General features: G+C 37.0%; 1 pseudogene; it reads left to right on the top strand.

Moving 5' to 3' along the window:
• Positions 1-1,493: 1,493 nt before the first annotated feature.
• Positions 1,494-10,554, top strand: LOC143850550 (putative mannitol dehydrogenase; annotated as a pseudogene).

The following is a 10,554-nucleotide window of genomic DNA, read 5'->3' as shown; positions in this document are numbered from 1 at the left end:
TTGGGGCAACAATTCTGGTTAAGTTGTACTGAAAATCTTGATGCAGATTTTTTGACATTTTCTCTTGCTCAAGTGTTGTAAGTGTTGTTTTGTTTTGAGGTGGTACTATATCGAGGAAATTTCAGATTTTTTTGGACATTTGGTTGGAGACTAGGCTTTGAATAGGGCTTTGTCTTTTTTTTCTTTTTTTTTTCTTTTTTTTGGGCTTTGTCTTTTTCGACCTAAAATGGGTGCAAAACATATTTTATGCCTATTTTTTAAGTGGAAAAAATCGGCATAAAATCTATTTTAGACCCATTTTGCATAGAAACAAATAGAACCTTAATGGACTTGACAACATAATAATGCCATTGGAAAAATAATTGTATGCAAAAGCATCTCCCGTGGCCATGAAACAGAAATTGGGCTTGAGTTTAAATCCCAGACCCATTTAGGAATCCTTTAGTTTTTTAATATTTATTTTAGGCATTGGATTCTTATTATATGTTTTCAAGGAGTCTCTCTCTCTCTCTCGCGCGCTCTCTCTCTCTCTCCGTATTCCCTTTTGATAGACACACGGAGTAACCCCAACTCTACCACTCTTTCATTTTTTAAATACATTCTATCTTTGGAGGGATTTGCTTGCGTCCATCGCAGAAGGCATTTCACAGATGGGCATGTCACATATGACAGCAGCCACCTCATGAATGAAGACAAAATATGCTGGAAAGTGGGCCTCTGAATGAACTACCTAACCATAGTGAGCCTCCGAGGATGTAATATAATGAACTACTCTCACCATAGTGGGTTTCACCTTTCACTCACATTAACCATTCATTAATTTGAAACACCATGCTTTGGGCTAAGGAAATATTAAAATAATTGAAAATGGCCAAACCAACTGCCAATACATCATATTCTTTGTTCAACCGGGATTATTAATTGCAGGTTCAATATTTATTCTTTTTCTTCTTCATCTCGATAAATTGTTATATTTAATCTAATTATATGGTAGAAAAAATTTTCTTCTTTATTTTTCGCTTACAATTACCCTATACAAATACAAAACTGATTTTGCTCCAAACATTTTTGTTATTTAATCAGCTTTCAATCTTTCCATCTTAATTTACATCAATACCGTGCATCGCACGGTTGGTCTCACTAGTGTGAGAATAAGGCACAAGGGCAAGTGACCCAAACCGTTCATCTTATGGGTTATTGGGAGATCATCCCTAGATATGGTCCCGTACCAATTGGACAATTTTATTAAGAGGACTCGGATTTCTGTTTAGATTGCAAGAAAAATATTTTTTAACAGAATTTTTTTTTCATGAGCCGGTTTTTTCCCACGCTCGCGAGCTGGCAGGGGATCACCACATCGGGTTCTCTAAGAGTGTTAGGTTATCTGCGTTTCTTGCGAACTCAAGACCGTGATCCTAATTCCGCAAGGAAGAGAAATTCAGAGTCGCCACCTAGGTTAGGGCCTTGGACCCGTACCTGTTCTTCCGATGAAAATGGGGTAAGTACCCAAGTTTCATTGGGGGAACAGTAAACCAAATGGGTTCTTTTGCTCTGGGCTTAGAACCTTGTAATTTTGCCCTATTTGTTAAGACATGGTCCTTACAGATATCTGGGTAAGGGTTATGGTTACAATCGGGGAAGTTGTTAGGCACCCCTCTTGCCCGGATGAATCCGGTCTCTTGACTTAATTTGGCATTTTCGAAAAATTTAATCAGAAAAAGTTATCTTTTTCTGCTTTTATTTGGGTTAGGCTTAATTCCAATATGTAAACGAAATGAATTTACAAAAGAAATGAAAAGAAGCGGTCAATAACCTGATTCTGATCATATGCTGTGTATGAGTCCCGAAAGATCTCGTAGCTAACCACAATCAGGTTAACTAGTTTAAAGAAAGGCAAAGGGGTTTATATTACAGGATCTGAGGGCAATGGGAGCTGGAGATCCTATAGCGTCACCACCCCGTACCTTACTTTGTAAAGAAAGTACAGAAAGCTGAGAAATGAAACAGAACGTAAAAGACAGTACAGAAAGTAAAAGAAAGATAAAAGGGTTTATATTACAAGATACGAGGGCAATGTGAGCCGGAGATCCTATAACGTCACAACCTCGTATCTTTCCTTGTAATGGAAATTCCGAAAGATGGAAAATAAATGTAATTTTACTAGAGTCTGTACAGAAATTAACAGCATAACGGCGCTATTCTGAAAAAAGGGGCTCCGAGTTTGACGAGATTTCGGTGGCGTAACGGCGCTATTTGGACAAATGGGCTCTGAGGTTGTCGAGAAATCAGTGGCGTAACGGCGTTATTTGGAAAAAGGGACTCCGGAGTTGTCGAGATTTCAGCAGAACAACGACGCTATTATTGAAAAATAGGTCGTAGTTCTGCGAAATTCGGCAGAATAATAGCGCTATTAGAAGGATGTCACTCCGAACCTTCTGAATTTCGACAGAAAGCCGACGCCTAATGTGAGCAACCGAAGTATTTCTCTACTTTCTCTCTTCTAAAAAGTAAAGAAACTAAAAGATTTTTGGAAAACCAAAAGGATTTGGGTTGAAATCTCAGAGCAAAAACCCAGAGAGGGAGAGAGAGAGGGGGAGAGAGAGAGAGAAGAAAAAAGTGATTTGACTTGCTCATGGACAAAAAACCCGATGTGGTGATGTACGGACCTTCGGTTTATGATGTTGTCCCTCTAAATTAATCAGACATAATTCCCCTCTTAAATCATTGGACGAAAAAAATTTCCATAGAGATAATTTTCCAGAGTTATTTTCTTGTAATCCAACAAACACAGGAATTTCTTGGAAAAGTTAGAAATGAAAAATATTCCTAAAATTTCTTACTTTATTCCTACCCTATTTAATTTATTTTAGAGAGATTTTCAATTTATTTAATTCCTAAAATGATTTTTTTGTTGAAGGATTTTCGAAGAGAATATTGGAAGAAATAATATTTTGCTTATGTCCTAGTATTTTTCCTAAAATAATGGAAGGGAAATAAAAAAAACGCTAAAACCGATTAAATGGGTTGGGGGATAAATTTGCCGATTAAATGGGTTAGGGGTAAATTTGCTATATTAGAATTTTTAACGGAGAAAATTGACGTAGATGAGTTTTAGGGACCTTTTAGCAAATATTTTCTAAAAGTATGACTACTAAGATAATATGCTTTTCTTCGGGACTAAGAAGTAATTATTTTGCCATGTAGGGACTAATCAGCAAAAATCCCTAAAATATTTAGAAAGCGCGAGAACCAATTACATTAAGAGCCCGATGATAAGTGACGGGGTATGAAAAGCAACGACCAATTAGCTGTCGACACGTGGCCCTTAAAGGGCCCACCACGAATTCATGCACTTGCCCAGGGGTAGTCTGGTAATCTGCCAAGAGCCGGTAAACCTAAACCCACAAAGGGGCCGACACCTGTCCTAGCGTAGGTAATTCAACCACCCCAGAGCTCTCTCTAGAAAAGCCATCCCAAGGTTCAAAGAGGATGATAACTTCTGAACTACCACTTTTAAAGTTTTGGCTCTGCACTCCTGCTCATACTGACTTGAGTGTCGAAGGGCCCGTCCGAAGCAACGACTCCGGGTTGGTCTTCTGACCTCGCGCGTCCTTGTGCAGGGCTTAGCGCATCCAGTTCGGTACCTTGGGCCCACCAGATCAGTTCTTTCGTCACTACGGTATCTGTTACCAATTTTAAGCATAACAATAAGCTCAGACATGCACGACGAACATGTGCTATGTTTGCTGATAAAACCTGTGACCAATGTATCACAACCCATTTATTTGTTAATTTAAATAATCTTATTAGTAACAAGTGTTTAACAATATAAATCCATTTCTAAATTATAAGAATCTGTGGTAAACGTTAGGGAACCATTTTAGAGAATGGAAAAGGCCCAAAAAAAAAAAAAAACAACTGGGAAGACAACATTTGGCAAGTCCCACGTGGCAAAAGTGAGCTTCGTGGCTGCTATCTTATGATCCATATATAGCAAATCCCATATAGTAAACATGCAAAAGTAAAAATAAATAGTGCCAGAATTGTCCTCTTCAGAATTCAATATCGGCATGAAATTGTAAATAAAATTAAGCTTAGAGCACTTATCTAGTTACGTCATGATAATTTAGTTAAGGTCCCTAAGACAAAATTAAACGCCCATAAACAAATTGCAGATGTAACTATGTTCACGACAGTAGTTTTAGCTTGACGCGCATATGAAAGTTTTTAACCCAAGTATATCTAGTCTTCTTCAGTCCTCAACCCTTAAGAAAACCACTTCTCTATATAAGCGCAAAAGTTGTCTTATTCACACAACTAACATGGGAATAAATTTTCAACACTTTTTTTTTGCATCAAAAGACAAAATCCTTTAAATTTTTTTATATTTCTTTTAAAAAGTACTTAAAAAAAACATTTCGTTGAAGTTTCCATCTGACGCTATAAATTCATCGATTAATTTTAAAACTTTTTTTGTAAATTGTGCTTACCATTATAAATCACAATTACTCTTTTTATGTGTGTGCGTGCACGTGTGTTTATTGGTGGGTAAGTTGGGATTGCACCTCCTACTTCTTTCGTTTGATATTTTTTCCAGAAGATTCACGCACTTTTAAAATCATATATACATGTGTTTGTATGAGAAAAATAAGTATCATTTAGGTTTTAATTAATAATATTTAATCATGTTTACATTCTTTTCGGAGCGACCGGTGATAAAGATGTCATGTTGAAGATACTCTACTGCGGGATCTGCCACACCGATCTCCATATCTCCAAGAATGATTGGGGAAATTCCGTCTATCATATTGTGCCATGGTAATTATTGTTATTGCAAATGATTTTAAAAATATATTTAAGCATATTTATTTCATTTTTCTAATCATTAGAAAGATCTTGATTATGATCGATAAATAGATTATGAAGTTTTAAAAAATGTGTAACGATGTTTAAAATATGTGTAATTTAAAAAAAAATCAATGGCCATTTCTTATGATCTGCTTCATTTAATTAATGAATGCATTTTTTTATATTTGGGAGCTAATATTTTCACTGTTTGCTTTGGCATTTTCCACCCTTTTTATTGCTGGGACAGAGACGCAGAGCATAGATAGCAAAACGCTATTTTAAATTGCATTTTCTGAAGAAATAAAAAGGACGTTTTATTGGTTTCTCGTTTAATATTGAGTTTAAAACTTTTACAGTAAAAAAAACTCCATTTCGTTTTTTTGTAGAAAATGTTTAAAACATGTTTAAAACTAGGAAAATGATATGGAGACCTAGAGTACCACCTAAAACCGGACCTACAATGAGAACATGCCACGTGTTAAAGAAAAATTTACTTTTTGGTGATTTCCCTAACTGCTCAAGTCATTAGTGATGTTGTGACATGAAACAATTTGTTCGGTCCCCTTTTAGGTCCTACTCTCGGTTTCCCTAGCATAACTCTTCAAATTATTAAAAGCGTTTTTGGCCTCCTTTCCAACTTTATCCCGCTATATTTTGTAAATGATAAAAATTTTAAATGCAATTTTTTGTGTCTTGATTTTTTTTTTTTTTTCACTTTGTTTTCTTGATTTTTTTTTTACTTTGTTTTTACAAGCGTTTTTGGCATATTAAACTCGAATTTTTTTGGCTTGTAATACTTACAGTTTCGATTTCCAAAGAAAAAACAGATCCATGATTTCCAAGGAAAAAAATTTAGCGTACGGCATTTACTGAATTTTTTTTTTCTCTCAGAAAGTTTTCTGTAAAATAGGATTTTGCAACGTTTGATAACTCATTTAATAGATATAAAATTTATAAAGTAAAAATTTTCATCACTGTAACTCATCCTTAGGTGTGTATTTTTTTTCCTCAGATAAATTCATTAAGGTTGCAACTTGGGCCGGGTTTACCTGAGCCCACATCATCCTGAACGAAAAATAACATGGGTCGGGTTTAGAATCTGCTCCTGGGTCGGGTTTCAGGTTGAAAAACCCAACCCAATCTCAAGTCAATTCGGGTTTAAACAAAAATACCCGAAACATGAAACCTGACCTGAATTTTATAGGTATCGTATGATTTTCTGAGAAATTATCTGGTGCCCAACCGTCAAGTCCCTTGTTGGTGGTACGTCGAAAGTACCACCCTTGATGTTTGATCCAACATCAGACTCTTAAAAAGTGGTCTGATGTTGGATCAAACATGTTGGATCTAACATCAGGAGTGGTACCGCCCACAAGGGACTTGCCGGTCGCGCACCATATAAAAACTCATGATTTTCTTAACCATCTCCTAAATAACATGCCAAATCATTTTCAAGTGTAGTGAAAAAAAAAGCATCCCATCTTTAGGTGTGCATTTTTTTTCCTTGGATAAATTCATGCCAAAAAATTTCAAGGAATAAAATTTTTTTTGGTAACACATTACTTATTAAAATTACAAAAGGAATGATAAATTCGCACCCCTTGGAGTATGCATATGCACCCCTTATTTGATGTCAAAAAAGGGTTAAAGTTGAGCACTCTTCATGTCAAATCATGGTATAAGGGGTGCATATGCATAGTGCAGGCCAGGGGTGCAAATTCATCATTGCCCTTACAAAATCAAACATTGGAAAATTCAATGGCTAAGATGTTATCATAGGCATGAGATAGTAGGAGTAGTGACAGAGGTGGGGCAGAACATAACGAGACTCAAAGTCGGAGATAAGGCCGGCGTAGGGTGCATGGTCGGTGCCTGCCATTCGTGCACTAGCTGCGAATAGGGCTCGGAGAATTATTGTAGTAAGGTGATATTCACATACAATGCCCTTTACTATGATGGCACCCCAACATATGGCGGGTACTCTGATATTATTGTTCTAGATGAGCACTATGTGGTTCATTTCCCCGAAAATCTCCCCCTAGACGCGCATTGTTGTGTGTGGGGATTACGGTCTCTAGCCCGATGAAATGTTTTGGACTCAGTGAGTCGGGTATGCATTTGGGTGTGGTCGGACGCGGTGGACTCGGTCATGTTGCCGTGAAGATTGCCAAGGTATTTGGAATGAAAGTTACTGTGATCAGCAGATCCCCTAGCAAGGCTAAGGAAGCAATTGAGCAACTAGGTGCTGGCTCATTCTTGGTTAGTCGTGACCCGAACCACATTGAGGTAAAAAGGTTGTACTTTTTACATTATGGGTTTCGTTTTTCGGAGTCTTGATTTGAACATGTGATTATCTATTAGAAATGAATGATTCTTAGGGCATGTTACAATGAACTTTTTTTCATTATAAATCGGTGTCTCCAAATGGAGATGAGCGTGAAGTGGCTAAAAATTAAGAAACAAAAAACAGGAAACTAGTGTCTCTCTGATGATGAGAAGTGACAAAAAAAATCAGGAAACAGTTGATCGGATTTTGAGTAGAGTTTGTTGTTTCCTGATTTTTAGCCCCGTCTCATCACTTGGAGATGCTAGTATTCTAATTTTTAGCCATTTCACCCGCCCAACCCCTCTCTCATCACTTGGAGGTGCCAGTCTATCATTAAAAAAAATTCTTGGTAGCCAAACGTGCCCTAATTTTTGTATTTTCTTGGGAAATTGCATTTCTCCTTGGAATGTTTTTTCAAATATTTGTTCCATGAAAAATCATTTTCCATAATTTTTTCCAAGATCCAAAAGGCCCTAAGATCTGCTTGTTTTGGATTTTGAGAAACCATTGTGAATTCAAAACTGATTCTTGAACTCAATTAAACATAACTTAGAGCCCAATCATAGCTTTGAATCTAAAAATAAGATATATTATTCAAAGTTTAATCAAAATTTAGAATTAAAATTGTTTGATATACAGACAGAGATTGAAGATCTGACAATGAACTTCAATGAAACTAGTGTTTATAAAAGCTATCCTAACTTGATCAAGCTATTGATTTGGCTCATAAACCCTTTCTTTCATTCATCAATAGGGCACTTTTCCGGGCCAGGCCTTGATTCAGTGAAGGGAAGTGGAAGTCATAAGAAAGAGCTGGTTCTCTTCGCACCTCAGATCAAGAGGAAAGGTGATTGGTCTAAGCGCCTCTCTTATTACTTTTTCCTATCCCCCTGTTCCTCGGATACAATTCAATCCTTATACGGCCAGATCTCAATTTGTGGAAAGCCTTCGGTGGCTTCCTTATGAAAACATCAATTTGTATATCGGTATAGCAGGTCTCTCTTTATTCTTCGTGATATTGACCGCATTTCTGATCAAAATCCAAAACAAACAAAGCATATCCTTAATTGGATAGCAAGAAAAAAAAATTTGATGGAAATTTTTGGGAGATGATTTTTTCACCCCCTGGTAGGATTATGCGCCCCGCTTTTAAAGTGAATTGTAGCAGACTTTAACGCTTTTGATGTCAAATCAAGTTAAAATGGGGGCGGGGGTGAAAAAATCAACTCCCAAATTTTTTCTTGAGAATTTCTTTTTCTTTACATGATTTAGCAGGACGTTATAAATTTATGATTAATTTTGAGGGGGATATCATCATAAATTAAAGGTCCCTCTAAATAAAATTGAATAGGGTTGGTTTTCAGTTAGCCTAATCTCAACCATTCACAGTGAAGTGAATGGGGCTGATCTCTAGCTGACGCACTTAGCGGAGCCAGGTGAAGTCCACTCTAGTTCAAATTATCTTTTCCAGTGCCTAAAATGTAGGAATTATTGGAAATATTTTTTCTTTCCAAACTTTTCCGAAACATCAAAGAGCTGTTTGGATCTATGGAAAAATTTCTTGAGAAAAGCTTTTCTTAGAAAGTTTGTTTTCCAGCATTTGGTTAACTCATTTTCCATGTAACTTAATTTCTAGATAGCAAAATTTTTCATATTTTATAGAAAAATTCCATTCCTGTGGTAACTCTTGAATCATTTTTCATGGAATACTTTTGAAGGATAACTTTTTCCAAGAAATTCTTTTCCCCAGAACATCCTCATGGAAATGGGTAAATTCCTTGAATGGAATTGATTAGGCCTGCAACAGGGCCGGGTTGGGCCGGGTTTTTCAAAACCTTAGCCCAACCCTGGATCCAATTATCTTGGCCCTGACCAGTCAGAGCCAAAAGACCTCAACCCAAGGCCCGCCCTGGAGGGCTCAGCGTGGCCTTTGCCCTGATTGGGTGGGGCTGGGCTGGCCCTGATTGACCCTAGTGCAAACACATTGTTGTCAATAATATAAAAGCGAAATTTTATAAGGTGTATGACTGTACAGTCCAGTGTTTTCAAAAAGTACCGTACAACCCACTTCATAGGATGATCCAAACCGTTCATTTGTTGGGCCACAACATAAATAGATTGTGTTCCAAAATTCATTTCCATCAGATTATCCTAGCCATCCGATCTATAGAGTGTAGGGTTAGGATCATCCTATGAAGTGGGCCTTACAGTGCTGTTTTTGAAAACACTGGACTATAGGGCCACACACCATATAAAATCTCTATAAAGCTCCGGTTTATAGACCCATTACTACACGGGTTTTTATAGTGTAAGGTGTCTGGACCTAATGGCACTTATTTTTTTAGAAAAAAATAAAAAAGTAGTGGAGGCCACCTTATTCGAAGATACAAGCCATTTGCCACAATATAAATAGGGCATGCCCCTAAAATCATGTAAATAGGATGATCTTATGTTGTGTGGTTTGATAAGTCACATATACTGTAAAGTGTAAATAGGGCCGGGGTAAAGTGTGAAAAGGGTCGGGTTGGCCCAGGTATCAACCCTAAGCCTGACCCGACCCTGAGTCAGGGCCTAAAAAATAAACCCAAGCCTGCCCTCAGGGTTGGATTTTCCAACCCTGACCCTGTTCGGGCTCAAGGCAGGTCACGGCTCAAGGCTCACAGGATATTGACCGCATTTCTGTTTTTATTTAGAGTGACCTTTAGGCCCTGTTTGGATTGTAGGAATTTTTTGAAAAGGAAAATTATTTCTAAATTTTTTTTTTCTTTTAATGATGAAAAAAGACAACTTGAACGAAAGCTTTTCAATTTTTATTTAGAGAGACATTCTTTATGTTGTATCCTTCTAAATTAGCAATAATTACATATTTTTCCTCTAAATCGTGGTAAGTAAAAAATAACCCAAGAAATTTTTTTGTTACAAATGTTATTCTTGCAATCTAAACAGGGCTTGAATTTACCATTCAAAAAGAAAAAAAAAACCACAGGGCCTTAATTTATAATGACATCCGTCTATATTAACTATATGATCTCTCTCTCAATTCTGGAGAAGAAAGGAAAAATTACTAGGAAACTTTTTCCACAAGAAATAGTTTTCCTGCAATCCAGGTAGGGCCTCTCTTTAATTAGGTTTAAGTCAAGATTAAAGAAGTGAGATTACTTGATTTTGAATTCACAGGTGGGAAGATTGTGGCGGGAAGTCTTATAGGCGGAATGAAAGAGACCCAAGAGATGATTGATTTTGCCGGCAAGCATAATATAACAGTAGATATCGAGCTTGTTCCAATGAATTACGTGAACAAGGCAATGGAGTGGTTCGCCAAAGCTGATGTTAGATATCGGCTCGTAATCGATGTTGGGAACACCTTGACGGCTTCATGA

This window comes from Tasmannia lanceolata, unplaced genomic scaffold (genome assembly GCF_043159265.1).
Source record: "Tasmannia lanceolata isolate RefF3 unplaced genomic scaffold, GAP_Taslan_0.1 ptg000018l, whole genome shotgun sequence".
In the NCBI taxonomy this organism is placed as follows: domain Eukaryota; kingdom Viridiplantae; phylum Streptophyta; class Magnoliopsida; order Canellales; family Winteraceae; genus Tasmannia; species Tasmannia lanceolata.
This window is presented reverse-complemented; position numbering and strand designations above follow the sequence as displayed.